At 41.6% G+C, this 17,386-nt stretch overlaps 1 pseudogene; it reads left to right on the plus strand.

The window, feature by feature from the left end:
* Window positions 1-289: 289 nt before the first annotated feature.
* On the plus strand, window positions 290-16,535 carry LOC138929761 (endogenous retrovirus group K member 19 Env polyprotein-like; annotated as a pseudogene).
* Window positions 16,536-17,386: the final 851 nt, after the last annotated feature.

A 17,386-nucleotide genomic window follows, 5' to 3' on the forward strand; every position in this document is an offset into this window, starting at 1 on the left:
CATCGTTTTGTGAGTCAAAACTCGGGGTGACAGTCGAGTCAGAGCATGGCAATCAGGTGTATGTGGAGTGCATTGGGATATCAGGGTCTTTTGGAATGGTGGTAACACCCCTGGAGTTCCACTCGACTTTCAAGTGGAGACCACCTCCTCTTGAGTGTGATGGGAATGCCGGGATTCATTTCCTTATGTGGCAGGGAAATGGACCCTCCTCTCAAGATGAGGAGGGAGAACCGGGGCTCTTCTTGAGTTGTGGCAGGACCCTCGGTATTCCTCTCAAGTGGAGACACATATGTCTGCGAACTTCGTGAGTTACATCAAGGTTGTCAAGGACCCTTTCGAGGCTCAAGAGGGCAAGTGGGATTTCTCTCTAGACACCACAGCGGCAAAGGGCCTCATCTCGCGATGAGGGGAGAATCTCCTGCTTTTTCACAATTTGCTTCATGAAACTTGGTGTTCTCCTCGAGATAAGACTGGGACCTCAGGGACCCACTAGCGTTGCCTCAGGAAAGCCCACGTCTCCAAGCAAGTTGCGAGGGGCCTCTCTGGATTCTTCTCCAGTCAGTGCCAGGTCCTAGGTCCTCATCTGGAGCTGAGGTCTAAATTTCAGGTTTCCTCTCCTATGCTGACATGGATCTCTGGGTTCTTATGGAGTTTCGACAGGGGACTCAGACCTCATCTCATGTGGAGACATGCAAGTCCGCTTTCCTCCTGAGCTATAACAGTAGTGTCAGGCTTCCTGTAGAGATGACATGGACATCTGTGGCTTTCACTCGATGTGCCCTTGGCTGTCCCAACTGCCATCGTGTTTAGAGTCGATACTCGGGGTGACAGTCGAGTCAGTGCAGGGGAATCAGGTATATCTGGAGTGGATGGGGACATCGGGGACTGTTGGAGTTGTGCCACGACCCCTGGAGTTCCTCTCAAGTTTCAACTTGAGAGCACCTCCTCTTAGGTGTGATGGCAAAACCGGGATTCCTTTCCTGAAAAAGAAGGGAAATGGACCCTCATCTCGAGATGAGGAGGGAGAAAAGGGGTTCTTCTTGGGTTTTGGTGGGACAGTCGGTATTCCTCTCGAGTGGAGACTGATATTTTGGGGAACTTCTTGAGTTGCATCAAGGGTGTCAAAGACCCTTGCACGGCTCAAGAGGGAAGGTTGGGTTTCTCTCGAGACGCCACTGTGGAAAAGGGCCTCATCTCACGCTGAGGGAAGAATCTCCTGTTTTTCCTCGAGTGTGGCAGGAAAATGGGGGTTCCTCTCAAGTTATGAGGGGCACCTCAGGGACCCACTCATGTTGCTTCAGTAAAGCCAAGTCTCCATGCCAGTTGTGAGAGGCCTCTCGGGATTCCTCTCCAGTTGCTGCCGTGGCCTAGGTCCTCATCTGGATTTGAGGCCAGAACCTCAAGATTCCTCTCCAGGGCTGTCATGTGCCAGAGCCTGTGTGAGGAACTCCACCAGTGGCAAAGGTCATGAAGAAGGAGTCTCTGCATTATGCAGAGTGGGATCGAGCCTCATGAGACCCCCTGTTCCCAAGCATCTACCTCCAAACCAGAGTCTGCCTACTTTACTGTTTTATGCTCTCATATACATCTCTGACTTTTCGGGGGGCTGTCCCCCACCACCTCTCTCAGAGAAGGAGTTAAATTTCACCTCCTGTCAATAAAAATTCCTGGGTGTGACAAGAGTGTTTCAACTTAAACTCCTGTTGAGGTTTTGCAGCCTGCCTGAACAGGTTCGTCCTGACACATGTTATTGTTTACAGCCTCCCAACCATGAGAAGTACGAGATGCTTTAAACATATTGAAAACAGATTCTTTTGAGAAATTAGAAATTTGTTAGTATACTAGAATGGGCTGATTAGGAATTATATTGGTGAAGGGTTTTTCATTTGTTGGGCCAATATTTGCTGCCAAATCTCCATATTCCTTGCCTTTATACATATTAATGGATATACTAGCATATGGGAGAGATAAGTATTAACCTTTAAGATTAATAATGTAAAACCCTAGGCTAAGTAAATTCCCTTCTTAATTGTAACCCCCTACACCAATCACTTAACGGGAAATAGATGGGGAAACAGTGGAAACAGTGTCAGATTTATATTTTTGGGTTCCAAAATCACTGCAGATAGTGACTGCAGCTATGAAATTAAAAGACACTTACTCCTTGGAAGAAAAGTTATGGCCAACCTAGACAGAATATTGAAAAGCAGAGACATTACTTTGCCGACTAAGGTCCATCTAGTTAAGGCTATGGTTTCTTCTGTGGTCATGTATGGATGTGAGAGTTGGACTGTGAAGAAGGCTGAGCACCGAATAATTGATGCTTTTGAACTGTGATGTTGAGAGACTCTTGAGAGTCCCTTGAACTGCAAGGAGATCCAACCAGTCCATTCTGAAGATCAGCCCTTGGATTTCTTTGGAAGGAATGATGCTAAAGCTGAAACTCCAGTATTTTGGCCACCTTATGTGAAGAGTTGACTCACTGGAAAAGACTCTTATCCTGGGAGGGATTGGGGTGAGGAGGAGAAGGGGTCGACGTAGTATGAGATGGCAGGATGGCATCACAGACTTGATGGAGGTGAGTCTGAGTGAATTCCGGGAGTTGGTGATGAACAGGGAGCCGTGGCGTGCTGCAATTCATGGGGTCGCAAAGAGTTGGACACGGCTGTGTGACTGAACTGAACTGAACTGAACACCCTCACCCTACAGAAATGCAACTTTATTTGATACTTTCGGAGGTAGGTGCCTAGTTTAAGAAAAAATCATCGCTGGAAAAAATAAGTTTTCTTGTTGACTGACCGTTATCAGAAAGGGCCATAAAATGTCAGCAGTCTTCATGGCCAGAAGATGATGTAAAACCCCTAAGACCTTTGTATCCTTTTATATGAAGCACATGATTTTGACAATGGTCAGGTCTGCTGACCCCGCGTGACTCTGTATTCATCCCTATGTATAACAAATAGTATATAAGCAAACCTGAAAATAAAGAAAATGGATCAGTTTCTGGAAATACTGATTCCCTCGTGTTGTTCTTTCTTTCCCCTTCTGGCTGAATTCCCATCTGGAGCGTGGATGCTCACTAAGCCTGCTAATTTGGCCCTGGCTTCTAAGACCCACTTGAGAGGGAGCCCAAGGCGGGGCACCCTCCGCTATTCAAGTGGGCACCAGAGGCCTACGTAGGTGGTGCAAACTCCTTGTCTTGGAGTTTTATTGGTATTCCACATAAACCAAGTTATTCAGCCTCTTTTTCTCCACTAATTTTCCTAATACACTATTCTTTTCTAATCTCTTTATATATTTCTAATTAAAGAGCTTTTTCCTAGGATGCCAATTTGGTCTCCCCTTCCAATTACCCTGGATCCACAGGAGCTGGACCCCAGCAAGTGGCTCCCAGAAAGGCTATTTGAAGGTTGGTTCCCTGAGCAATTAGGGTCATCAGCCCTATTTCTCAGAACAACTAGAGTCATCAGCCCTGTTGTTCCCCCAGTGTTGAGTTTTTGGGATGGATAGGACCCCACTTAAGGTGCTGCAGACCCCCCTGTAGGATAGACAGGGTGTGTAGGAGTGGGAAGTGTTAAAGGTTTTAAGAGAAACCCGGTTTCTAAAGGTTGAAAGAAACCTGCTTTCTTAGGGTTGAAAAGAAAACCCCCCTTGGCGAAGGTAAAAACCTTTACAAGGCAGACTTTTCTATAAACTTAAACTTTCTGACATGAGTAACCGTGAGTCAAAGGAAAGACACCTCTTTATACGAGTAATTTTGCAGTTATTAAGTAAGAGAACAATTAAAGTTAACAAATCCAATATTCAGTATTTTTTTTTCATTTGTACAAGAACAATGCCGTTGGTTTCCAGAAAAGGGCACTGTTAATTTAGATATTTGGGTGAACCTAGGAAAACAGCTAAAAACTTATTATACTTTGCATGGGCCTGTAAAAGTTTTTGCTCTGTGGAATACGATTAGAACTGTTCTGGACCTCCATCATGAGGCTGTCAGATAGCCTATGGGAGAGGCTATAGCGGTGGATGGTAGTGGGGCTCCACCTTCTGCACAGATCATATTTTCTGCCATTGGCGAACAAAAGGAGGGAGACTATGCTTTACCTCCCGAGGAAGTAGAGGGCTTACAGGAAGCTGCGGCCGGGCGCCTGGTGAGCCCCCTCCCCCTCTACGCAAACCTTTAAAAATTTATCTGATTTAAGGCGACCACCCCACCTCTGCTTGCATCTCCCAGTTCAGTTCAGTTCAATTCAAAAGCCAACAAGAACATTGCCTAAGATTGAAAACGATAAGGATATATTTAAAAAAAAACAAAGGAGCTTCTAAAACAGAATCTGCTCCTTGCAAAAAACCCCCTCGGGGGGGGGGTGGCTCACGAAAGCAAAAAGAGAGAGAGAGAGAGAGAGAGAGAGAGAGAGAGAGAGAGAGAGAGAGAGAGAGGACGAGAAAAAAATGAAAAAAGAAAAAGAAAAAATCATAATAAAAGGATTTTTAAAAATAAAAAACAATGTTTATTTTATGGCTAAATGGAATTTTTTGCTGGCAATGTCCTGCTAAACAGAGACAACAAGCCGTGCCAATCAACCCCAGGTAGCTCAGGCCTATACTTCAGTTCAACCACCGCAACAATATTAACCCCTGACGTGCTGGTTATTCCAATTCCAAAGGGAGTGGCTGGCCCCTTGTCTGAGGAAATTCTGGACTTGTGCTAGGGTGTAACTCGCTTTCTTTTTAAGGAATTTTGGTGGTGCCTGGTGTAGTAGATTCTGTTTATACTGGGGAAATTAAAGTTTTGATCTCGACACCTACTAAAACTGTGTGAATTATTAAAGGTTAAAGAATAATGCAGCTTGTGCTTTTACCTTATTATCAGATAGAAAAAAGCCTTGACTACTCAAGCTAGAAGCCTCAGAGAATTTAGATCTAGTGATATAGCTTTTTGGTTGCAAGAAATTACCGCTTCTAGGCCTTTAAAATATCTTTACTGGCTCAGCTTCTGGCCCACACATACTACTGAAAACGAGTTGGTGGGATCAGAGAAAGTGGTATGCACGATGGGGGTGATGTAGAGGAAAAGGTGAGAGAGAGTTTAAAACCTTGGAGAGTAGTGAGTTCCCCATTGCTGGAGGTGTTCAATCAAAGATTAGATGGTTGCTTAGATTAGATGGTCGCCTAAAAATCTATAGACCACATTTAGGTTACAAAAGGATAAATGGAAAAGCTTATAAAGATGTTATGCAACACCTCTTTGCTTGTTTCTTATATTTAGGTCTGCCAAAAGCTTTGACTAGTTTTCTGTGAGTATGGTTTCAGTGTGTCTGCCCTCTGATGCCGTCTTGCAACATCTACCATCTTACTTGGGTTTCTCTTACCTTGGGCGTGGGATATCTCTTCACGGCTGCTCCAGCAAAGCACAGACGCTGCTCCTTACCTTGGACGAGGGGCATCTCCTTGCCACTGCCATTCCTGACCTTCAACGTGGGATACAGTAGGACCACAGCCTTGTCTAACTCAATGAAACCAAGCCATGCCTGTGGGGCAACCCAAGACGGGTGGGTCATGGTGGAGAGGTCTGCAGAATTTGGTCCACTGGAGAAGGGAATGGCAAGAGACTTCAGTATTCTTGCCTTGAGAACCCCATAAACAGTATGAAAAGGCACAAATGATAGGATACCAAAAGAGGAAGTCCCCAGGTCATTAGGTGCCCATTATGCTACTGGAGATCAGTGGAGAAATAACTCCAGAAAGAATGAAGGGATGGAGCCAAAGCAAAAACAATACCCAGTTGTGGATGTGACTGGTGATAGAAGCAAGATCCAATACTGTAGAGAGCAATATTGCATAGGAACCTGGAATGTCAGGTCCATTAATCAAGGCAAATTGGAAGTGGTCAAACAAGAGATGGCAAGGGTGAACGTCTACATTTTAGGAATCAGAGAACTAAAATGGACTGGAATGGGTGAATTTAACGCAGATGACCATTATATCTACTACTCAGGGCAGGAATCCCTCAGAAGAAATGGAGTAGCCATCATGGTCAACAAAAGAGTCCGAAATGCAGTAATTGGATGCAATCTCAAAAACAACAGAATGATCTCTGTTCGTCTCCAAAGCAAACCATTCAATATCACAGTATTCCAAGACTATGCTCCAACCAGTAACGCTGAAGAATCTGAATTTGAACGGTTTTATGAGGACCTACAAGACCTTTTAGAACTAACACCCAAAAAAGATGTCCTTTTCAGTATAGGGGACGGGAATGCAAAAGTAGGAAGTCAAGAAACACCTCGAGTAACAGGCAAATTTGGCCTTGGAATGTGGAATGAAGCAGGGCAAAGACTAATAGAGTTTTTCCAAGAAAATGCACTGGTCATAGCAAACACCCTCTTCCAACAACACAAGAGAAGACTCTACACATGGACATCACCAGATGGTCAACACCAAAATCAGATTGATTATATTCTATGCAACCAAAGATGGAGAAGCTGTATGCAGTCAACAAAAACAATACGAGGAGCTGACTCTGGCTCAGATCATAAAATCCTTATTACCACATTCAGACTTAAAATGAAGAAAGTAGGGAAAACTGCTAGACCATTCAGGTATGACCTAAGTCAGATCCCTTATGATTCTACAGTGGAAGTGAGGAATAGATTTAAGGGCCTAGATCTGATAGATAGAGTGCCTGATGAACTATGGAATGAGGTTCTTGACATTGCACAGGAGACAGGGATCAAGACCATCCCCATGGAAAATAAATGCAAAAAAGCAAAATGGCTATCTGGGGAGGCCTTACAAATAGCTGTGAAAAGAAGAGAGGAGAAAAGCAAAGGACAAAAGGAAAGATATAAGCATCTGAATACAGAGTTCCAAAGAATAGCAAGAAGAGATAAGAAAGCCTTCTTCAGTGATCAATGCAAAGAAATAGAGGAAAAGAACAGAATGGGAAAGACTAGAGATCTCTTCACGAAAATTAGAGATACCAAGGGAACATTTCATGCAGAGATGGGCTCGATAAAGGACAGAAATTGTCTGGACCTAACAGAAGCAGGCGATATTAAGAAGAGGTGGCAAGAACACACGGAATAACTGTACAAAAAATATCTTCACGACCCAGATAATCATGATGATGTGATCACTAATCTAGAACCAGACATCTTGGAAAGTGAAGTCAAGTGGGCCTTAGAAAGCATCACTACGAACAAAGCTAGTGGAGGTGATGGAATTCCTGTTGAGCTGTTTCAAACCCTGAAAGATGATTCTGTGAAAGTGATACACTCAATATGCCAGCAAATTTGGAAAACTCAGCAGTGGCCAGAGGACTGGAAAAGGTCAGTTTTCATTCCAATCCCAAAGAAAGGCTATGCCAAAGAATGCTGAAACTACCGCACAATTGCACTCATCTCACATACTAGTAAAGTAACGCTCAAAATTCTCCAAGACAGGCTTCAGCGATATGTGAACTGTGAACTCCCTGATGTTCAAGCTGGTTTTAGAAAAGGCAGAGGAACCAGAGATCAAATTGCCAACATCCGCTGGCTTATCAAAAAAGCAAGAGAGTTCCAGAAAAACATCTATTTCTGCTTTATTGACTATGCCAAAGCCTTTGACTGTGTGGATCACAATAAACTGAGGAAAATTCTGAAAGAGATGGGAATACCAGACCACCTGACCTGCCTCTTGAGAAATCTGTATGCAGGTCAGGAAGCAACAGTTAGAACTGGACATGGAACAACAGACTTGTTCCAAATAGGAAAACGAGTACGTCAAAGCTGTATATTGTCACCTTGCTTATTTAACTTATATGCAGAGTACATCATGAGAAACGCTGGTCTGGAAGAAAAACAAGCTGGAGTCAAGATTGCTGGGAGAAATATCAATCACCTCAGATATGTAGATAACACCACCCTTATGGCAGAATGTGAAGAGGAGCTAAAAAGCCTCTTGATGAAAGTGAAAGAGGAGAGCAAAAAAGTTGGCTTAAAGCTCAACATTCAGAAAACGAAAATCATGGCATCCGGTCCCATCACTTCATGGGAAATAGATGGGGAAACAGTGGAAACAGTGTCAGACTTTATTTTGGGGGGCTCAAAAATCATTGCAGATGGTGATTGCAGCTATGAATTAAAAGACGCTTACTCCTTGGAAGAAAAGTTGTGAAAAACCTAGATAGTATATTCAAAAGCAGAGACATTACTTTGCCGACTAATGTCCGTCTACTCAAGGCTATGGTTTTACCAATAGTCATGCATGGATGTGAGAGTTGTACTGTGAAGAAGGCTGAGTGCCAAATAATTGATGCTTTTGAACTGTGGTGTTGGAGAACACTCTTGAGAGTCCCTTGGACTGCAAGGAGATCCAACCAGTCCATTCTGAAGGAGATCAACCCTGAGATTTCTTTGGAAGGAATGATGCTAAAGCTGAAACTCCAGTTCTTTGGCCACCCCATACAAAGTGTTGACTCATTGGAAAAGACTCTGATGCTGGGAGGGATTGGGGTCAGGAGGAGAAGGGACGACTGAGGCTGAGATGGCTGGATGGCATCACAGACTCAATGGACGTGAGTCTGAGTGAATTCCGGGAGTTGGTGATGAACAGGGAGGCCTGGTGTGCTGCAATTCATGGGGTCACAAAGAGTCAGACACGACGACTGAGCGACTAAACTGAACTGAAAAGTTTTGGAAACTGGTAATGCCCCTTTGAAGCTGTGGAGATATTGTTTACTAAATGATTTCCAGAAATTGTTAGGGGATATTGATTGGATACACCCACATTTAAAACTGACTACTGCAGATTTAAAGCCTTTCGTTTGATTGCTTACAAAAGCGATCTTAACCCCAGTTCTAAGGGAAAGTTGACTTGAGACAGATTCGGCTCTTGTTAAAGTGGATGAGGCTTTAAATGATCAGTTAATTAAGATTAATATTACCAAAAGATGAGATTAAATTATTCTTGCCACAAAGCATACACCTACAGGATGCTTGTGACAGGAAGGCCCGTTGGTTCCATCTAACAATTAACATTAACAATAACATTAACAATAGTTTTATCTTATCCCAGCTTAGTGGCACAATTAATTTTAAAGGAAGAAAAAGAAGTGTGGAATTTTTTGAAAAAGAAAAAACTCTCCAGAAAGCAGGAATAGAAGGAACATACCTCAACATAATAAAAGCTATATATGACAAACCCACAGCAAACATTATCCTCAATGGTGAAAAATTGAAAGCATTTCCCCTAAAGTCAGGAACAAGACAAGGGTGTCCACTTTCACCGCTACTATTCAACATAGTTCTGGAAGTTTTGGCCATAGCAATCAGAACAGAAAAATAAATAAAAGGAATCCAAATTGGAAAAGAAGAAGTAAAACTATCACTGTTTGCAGATGACATGATCCTCTACATGGAAAACCCTAAAAACTCCACCAGAAAATTACTAGAGCTCATCAATGAATATAGTAAAGTTGCAGGATATAAAATCAACACACAGAAATCCCTTGCATTCCTATACACGAATAATGAGAAAGTAGAAAAAGAAATTAAGGAAACAATTCCATTCACCATTGCAACGAAAAGAATAAAGTACTTAGGAATATATCTACCTAAAGAAACTAAAGACCTATATATAGAAAACTATACAACACTGATGAAAGAAATCAAAGAGGACACTAATAGATGGAGAAATATACCATGTTCATGGATCGGAAGAATCAATATAGTGAAAATGAGTATACTACCCAAAGCAATTTACAAATTCAATGCAATCCCTGTCAAGCTACCAGCCACATTTTTCACAGAACTAGAACAAATAATTTCAAGATTTGTATGGAAATACAAAAAACCTCCAATAGCCAAAGCAATCTTGAGAAAGAAGAATGGAACTGGAGGAATCAACTACAAAGCCTACTACTGGAGGAATCAACTACAAGAGGGCTCTACTACAAAGCCACAGTCATCAAGACAGTATGGTACTGGCACAAAGACAGACATATAGATCAACGGAACAAAATAGAAAGCCCAGAGATAAATCCACACACATATGGACACCTTATCTTTGACAAAGGAGGCAAGAATATACAATGGAGTAAAGACAATCTCTTTAACAAGTGGTGCTGGGAAAACTGGTCAACCACTTGTAAAAGAATGAAACTAGATCACTTTCTAACACCGTACACAAAAATAAACTCAAAATGGATTAAAGATCTAAATGTAAGATCAGAAACTATAAAACTCCTAGAGGAGAATATAGGCAAAACACTCTCAGACATAAATCACAGCAGGATCCTCTATGATCCACCTCCCAGAATTCTGGAAATAAAAGCAAAAATAAACAAATGGGATCTAATTAAAATTAAAAGCTTCTGCACAACAAAGGAAAATATAAGCAAGGTGAAAAGACAGCCTTCTGAATGGGAGAAAATAATAGCAAATGAAGCAACTGACAAACAACTAATCTCAAAAATATACAAGCAACTTATGCAGCTCAACTCCAGAAAAATAAACGACCCAATCAAAAAATGGGCCAAAGAACTAAATAGACATTTCTCCAAAGAAGACATACGGATGGCTAACAAACACATGAAAAGATGCTCAACATCACTCATTATTAGAGAAATGCAAATCAAAACCACAATGAGGTACCACTTCACACCAGTCAGAATGGCTGCGATCCAAAAATCTGCAAGCAATAAATGCTGGAGAGGGTGTGGAGAAAAGGGAACCCTCCTACACTGTTGGTGGGAATGCAAACTAGTACAGCCACTATGGAGAACAGTGTGGAGATTCCTTAAAAAATTGAAAATAGAACTACCTTATGACCCAGCAATCCCACTGCTGGTCATACACACCGAGGAAACCAGAATTGAAAGAGACACATGTACCCCAATGTTCATCGCAGCACTGTTTATAATAGCCAGGACATGGAAACAACCTAGATGTCCATCAGCAGATGAATGGATAAGAAAGCAGTGGTACATATACACAATGGAGTATTACTCAGCCGTTAAAAAGAATTCATTTGAATCAGTTCTGATGAGATGGATGAAACTGGAGCCAATTATACAGAGTGAAGTAAGCCAGAAAGAAAAACACCAATACAGTATACTAACACATATATGTGGAATTTAGGAAGATGGCAATGATGACCCTGTATGCAAGACAGGAAAAAAGACACAGATGTGTATAACAGACTTTTGAACTCAGAGGGAGAGGGAGAGGGTGGGATGATTTGGGAGAATGGGAATTCTAACATGTATACTATCATGTAAGAATGGAATCGCCAGTCCATGTCTGACGTAGGGTGCAGCATGCTTGGGGCTGGTGCATGGGGATGACCCAGAGAGATGTTGTGGGGAGGGAGGTGGGAGGGGGGGTCATGTTTGGGAACGCATGTAAGAATTAAAGAATTTAAAATTAAAAAATAAAAAATAAATTAAAAAAAGAAGTAGCAAATATAGTAATTCCATTCAATAAGGATCAACTGCAAGTCTTTTATAAAACAGTGATGATTGGCAAGTTGCCCTGATAGGTTTCAGGGGTCAAATTTTGTTTCATTTGCCCTCAAGCCCCGCAGCAGCTAGAGTGCAAAAATTTTAGATTGACAATTTGAGGATAGTTGTGGAAATTTTCATCTGTAAGTAGTTCCTTCATTCCCCTTTACCCTGTGGCCGAGGGACGTGCTGTCTCAAATGGGAGTGTTACTTTTTAGCCCTGATGATAAAGTGACCTCTCAAATCTTTCAAATGGGCTGTGATCCATCAAAAGGATTGTGTAAACAGCAAACAGGAATAATTGAGCCAATTTGCCCAACTCCTTGAAAGATACATACTGGATTGGGGTATTCAAGTTTATAATGGAGGCCACTGTTTTTGCTGCTGACCCCATTACATGGAAATCTCAGGATCCAGTGTGGGTGGAACGATGGCCTCTCCCTAAGGAAAAATTACTGGCAGCTAAAACGTTAATTACTGGACAACTAGAATTGGGACATATTGAGCCCTCCAATAGCCCCTGGAACACTCCCATTTTTGTCATTAAGAAAAAATCTGGTAAATGGAGACTTGTACAAGATTTAAGAGCAATCAATGCCACCATGGAGGACATGGGTGCTTCACAACCTGGGATCCCTTCTCCAGTAGCCATTCCAGAGGGATATAATATTATTGTAATTGATTTACAAGACTGCTTTTTCACCATTCCTTTAAATCCTGTGGATAAAAAGCGACTTGCTTTTAGTCTGCCATCAGAAAATTTTAAACAGCCTTATTTAAGGTTTCAGGGGAAAGTATTAACTCAGGGAATGAAAAATAGACCTACCTTATGTCAGAAATTTGTCAATGCCACTTTGGAGGATATTAGGGCTAAATATGAACGAGTATATATGACTCACTATATGGATGATATTTTAATAGCTCATCCTGATAGAGCTCATTTGCAAACTGTCCTCCAGGATCTGACCAAGGCGTTGACAGCTAGAGGTTTAATAGTTGCCCCAGAGAAAATTCAAGTCAACCCACCCATAACCTACTTAGGAAGAAATAATTAATTCAGAAACAGTGACTCATGCCCCGGTACAATTGAGAAAAGACCGTCTTGTTACTTTAAATTATTATCAAAGACTATTAGGTGATATTAACTGGATTAGACCTTATGTAAAATTAACAAGTGTGGAACTAAAGCCTTTTTTTAAACATCTTATGAGGAGGTGCTAACCCCACTTCTAAAAGACAATTAACTGCTGAGGCTCAGGAAGCCCTAGGCAAAGTAGAAGCAGCTTTATCTGATAGCTGTGTAAAAAGGATCGACTTAACAATAATTTGGCAGTTCCTTTGTCTCACTACTTCGACAGCACCTACGAGAGTTCTGTGGCAGAATGGTTCTTTAGAATGGATCCACCTTCCCGCCCAAGCTAAAAAAGTGGTAGCTTCTTATCCAGGCTTAATAGCAACGATGATATTAAAAGGGAGGAAACGGAGCATTGAATTTTTCGGTAAAGAGCCAGCAGAGATTGTAATTCCATATAATAAGGAACAACTTGATTCATTTCTAATGTTTGATGAAGTTTGGCAAATTGCTATAGGAAATTATTGTGGTCAAATTTTGCATCATTTACCCTCGCATGTTTTGCTGACTTTTATGTCCAAACATCCAGTTATTTTTCCTGTCAGATGCAAACAGTATCTTATTCCTGATGCTCAGATAGCCTTTACTGATGGGTCAGCAAACGGTAAAGCCTCCATAGTTACAAAAAATCATCAGAAAATTTTCGAAACGCAGGAAACTTTGGCCCAAAGGGCTGAAATAACAGCAGTCACAGAGACTTTTGTTATGTTTGCAGATGAGGAATTTAACCTTTACTCTGACTCTCAGGATGTGGTCAGGCTATTTTCACACATTGAGACTGCAGTTCTGCCTGAAAATAAAACTACTATATTTCACTTGTTAACTAAATTACAGTAACAAATTTGGAAAAGAAACACAACATTTTTTATTGGCCACATTCGGGCTCATTCTGGTCAGCCTGGTCCTTTCAATTTTTTCAATGAACCTAGCAGGTTCACTAACAAAGACTGTAGTGCCTTCTGTCTTTGAAGAAGCCCGAGCTTCTCACTCACTTCATCATCAAAATGCTACTGCCTTAAGATATTGATTTGAAATTTTCAGAGAGTCTGCTCGAGAGATTGTTCGTTCCTGCTCACATTGCCCCACTGCTCCTAATAGCCTGCCTATGGGTGTTAACCCTCGAGGTCTCAAACCTAATGCACTCTGGCAGGTGGATGTGACTCATGTCTCCTCATTTGGGAAATTGTCTTTCGTTCATGTAACTGTAGATACATTTTCTCATGTTATTATTGCAATTGCTCGTACAGGAGAAGCAGTTAAAGATGTAATACAACACCTCTTTACTTGTTTTCCATGTTTGAGCTTGCCAAAAGCTTTGAAAACTGACAATGCTCCTGCTTATACTTCCAAGTCTTTTCAGTAATTTTGTACAAAGTTTCAAATTAAACATAATACTGACATCCCTTATAATCCTCAGGGACAAGCCATTGTGGAAAGAGCACACCAAACATTAAAAATCCAAATACAAAAACAAAAAGAAGGGGAGTTTAAGTATAGTTCTCCCCATTAAATCTTGCAATATGCTTTTTTTTCCCAATACATATTTTAAATGCTGATTCAGCCAGAACTACTGCAATGTTTCTCCATTGGTGCCCAGAGCAATTAAATGCAAAGCAATTAGTAAAATGGAAGGCCCTCCCCTCTGGACAATGGAAAAGTCCTGACCCATTGTTAACCAGCAGTCGAGGATATGCTTGTATTTTTCCACAGGACGCAGGTTCTCCAATTTGGGTTCCAGACCGATTGATTCGCCATGTTTCGGCCACTCGGATACTGGATTCCCTGGCTGCAGTGACCCTGAAAAAGGAAGAGACCTCCTCTGTCTCCGCTCCCTCCCCCAGCACAGGAAGCACCACCGACATCAGGATGACTGACATTGGAGATCCTGGATGAGCAAGGAACAGATCTGCCCACCAAGCAGATGTCTCAGCTTCACATACAGGACATTACTCCCCCTGATCCCTGCCTCACAGAAAGATGCCAGGCCACCTGACCCAAGCAACTCAGCATGCCCCCTTACCCACTTGGAGACAAATGAAAACACTCTGCCACCAGGCACGAGGAATAGCTTCTTTACAGGGATCTCCAGCTTCTCCTAAGAAAATGTTTATTGCCATGCTTGGTTTACTTTCCTGCCAGGTAAGCGTCTCCCTCATTCCAACAAAATATTGGGCATATCTCCCAGATCCTCCAACTTTTCAAGTTGTTATTTGGAATAATGACCCCATACAGGTTAACACAGACCAACCCTAACTTTTGGGGGGATTTTATACTTCTTGCACTAAGGATGACTATCCCATTAATTTCAATTTTACCTTCAGAGGATTGACTGATGAACTCTCTGTTTGCTTTAATTTCCCTACCAGCAAAACAGGACTTTTATCACTCCCACTAAGGAAGGCTGTGTTGGAGCCTCTGAAAATGTAATTTTGACTGAGTCTCCAACCCAAAAACCTAAATTTTTAAAAGCCTCATTCAGTTTGGATACTGCGGGCTCACATGCCTGGGATCCTTGACCCTCATGAGTCTCTGTTTGTTGGGGCACCCCCAGGTTACCCAAATTGTAGAGAAGTTACTCCTTTAACTGCTGTCTGGAATGATATAAATTATCATTCTGGGTTTCCGATTTGGAAAGATTGTACTTATGATTCAAGAATTGACTATAGAATTCCAGGAGGAGGGAATTACTCAATTCAAGATTGGAGCAACCCAAGCCCATCTGTAAGCTCTGAGGCAGAGAAAGCATATGTTTTGGGTATTGAGAACTGGCATACCAATATAATTTCTTGGCAATTAAGATCCACTAGGTGGCATGGTAATCAATTTGTTCCTTCTATGTTGTCCTGTACAACTAAAAATATAATTTTTTGGCAGCCAGAAATATGAAGAGCTCTTGCTGCTACTGCCCCTATTACTTTGACACGCCCATATAATGACACTACTTATTCTGCCATAGCTTGCTTGCCTTCTCCTTATGTCTTTCTTTTTGTTAATGATTACTGAAAACTTAATGTTCATATGAATTTCACAGGTGGACCCAATGTAGTGACTTGTGAACAATGTATGCTCTCATCTTTTTTAACTCCTCAATATAATGTTTGTTCTTTTGTGCTGTTAAAACACCACCATATCTTATGATACATGTAACTGTAACTACTCATTGGTATGATAATTATGGTCTTGCTGTATTGCAACAACTACAGGATTTGATGCAAGCACAATGATTTGTGGGCTTACTTATCCTAGGAATATCAGCTTTAATAGCCGCAATCACTTCTGTTAAGGTGGCAGCAATATCATTGACTCAAGTGCATACTGCCCAATATGTTGACACCATGTCTAAAAATGTTTCTTTAACACTGGCAACACAGGAAGCTATAGATAAAAAAATTAGAGATGAGGGTGGATGCCTTGGAAGAAGCAATAATGCATACTGGGACTAAACTACAATCTCTAAAAGTAAAAATGGCTCTCTCATGCCACACTGATTACTGGTGGATATGCGTGACATCTTTGAAAGTAAACGAGACATATTATGAGTGGGAAAAAATTAAAAATCATATTTCAGGTGTTTGGAACAGCTCTGATATTGGTCTGGATTAGGAAAACTTCATAATCAGATACAGATTTTGGAACACTCTCGACTGGATTTTACCACCGCTGGAGCAGCTAATAACTTTTTCCACACTTTCTCTAACTGCATTTCTTAAAAAAAACATTCTGTCTAATATCTTTAGTTATGCTGCTGTTGGTGGTCTAATTCACCTTCTTATAATCATTCTTACTTGTATTGTCAGGATTCTTTGGCGGAGCATTCAGAAGGTCACGACTGAGCTGCATCTGGCTGTTTTAAGAAATTTAAAAAAAGGGGGAGATGCCGGGAGCCAGGGTGAGGAACTCCGCCCACGGCAAAGGTCATGAGGAAGGAGGCTCGGCATTATGCATGGGAGGATCGAGCCTCAGGAGAAACCCTGTTCCCGAGCATCTACCCCCAAAACCGCAGTCTGCCTACTTTACTGTTTTATGCTCTCACATACACCTCTGACTTTTTGGGGGGCTGTCCCCTATCACCTCTCTCAAAGAAGGAGTTAACTTACAGCTCCAGTCAATAAAAATTGCTGGGCGTGACAAGAGTGTTTCAACTTACAAGCTCCTCTGAAGGTTCTCTAGCCTGCCTTAACAGGTTCATCTGGCCACATGTGATTGATTACAGCCTCCCAACTGTGAGAGGCACGAGATGCTTTAAAATTTCTAAAAACATATTTTTTGAGAAGTTAGAAAAACATTAGCATAGTATAGTGGGCTGATTAGGAATTATATTGGTGAAGGGTTTCTCATTTGTTGGGCCAATATTTGCTGCCAAGACTCCATATCCCTTGCCCTTATGCACATTAATGAATATAAGTAGCATATAGGAGAGATAAGATAAATCATGTTAAACCTTAGGCTAAGTAAATTCTCTGCTTAATTGTAACGCACTACACCCTCAGCCTAGAGGAATGCAACTTTATCTGGTACCTATAGAGGGTGCCGCCTAGTTTAAGAAAAAATCACCCCTAGAAAACATAAGTTTTCTGGTTGACTGACCATTATCAGAAAGGGCCATAAAATGTCAGCAGGCCTCATGGCCAGAAGATGATGTAAAATCCCTAAGACCTTTGTATCATTTTATATGAAGCACCTGATTTTGACATGGTCAGGTCTGCTGACCACGTGTGACTCTGTATTCATCCCTATGTATAACAAATAGTATATAAGCAAACCTGAAAATA

This window comes from Ovis canadensis, chromosome 15, assembly GCF_042477335.2.
Source record: "Ovis canadensis isolate MfBH-ARS-UI-01 breed Bighorn chromosome 15, ARS-UI_OviCan_v2, whole genome shotgun sequence".
Lineage (NCBI taxonomy): Eukaryota > Metazoa > Chordata > Mammalia > Artiodactyla > Bovidae > Ovis > Ovis canadensis.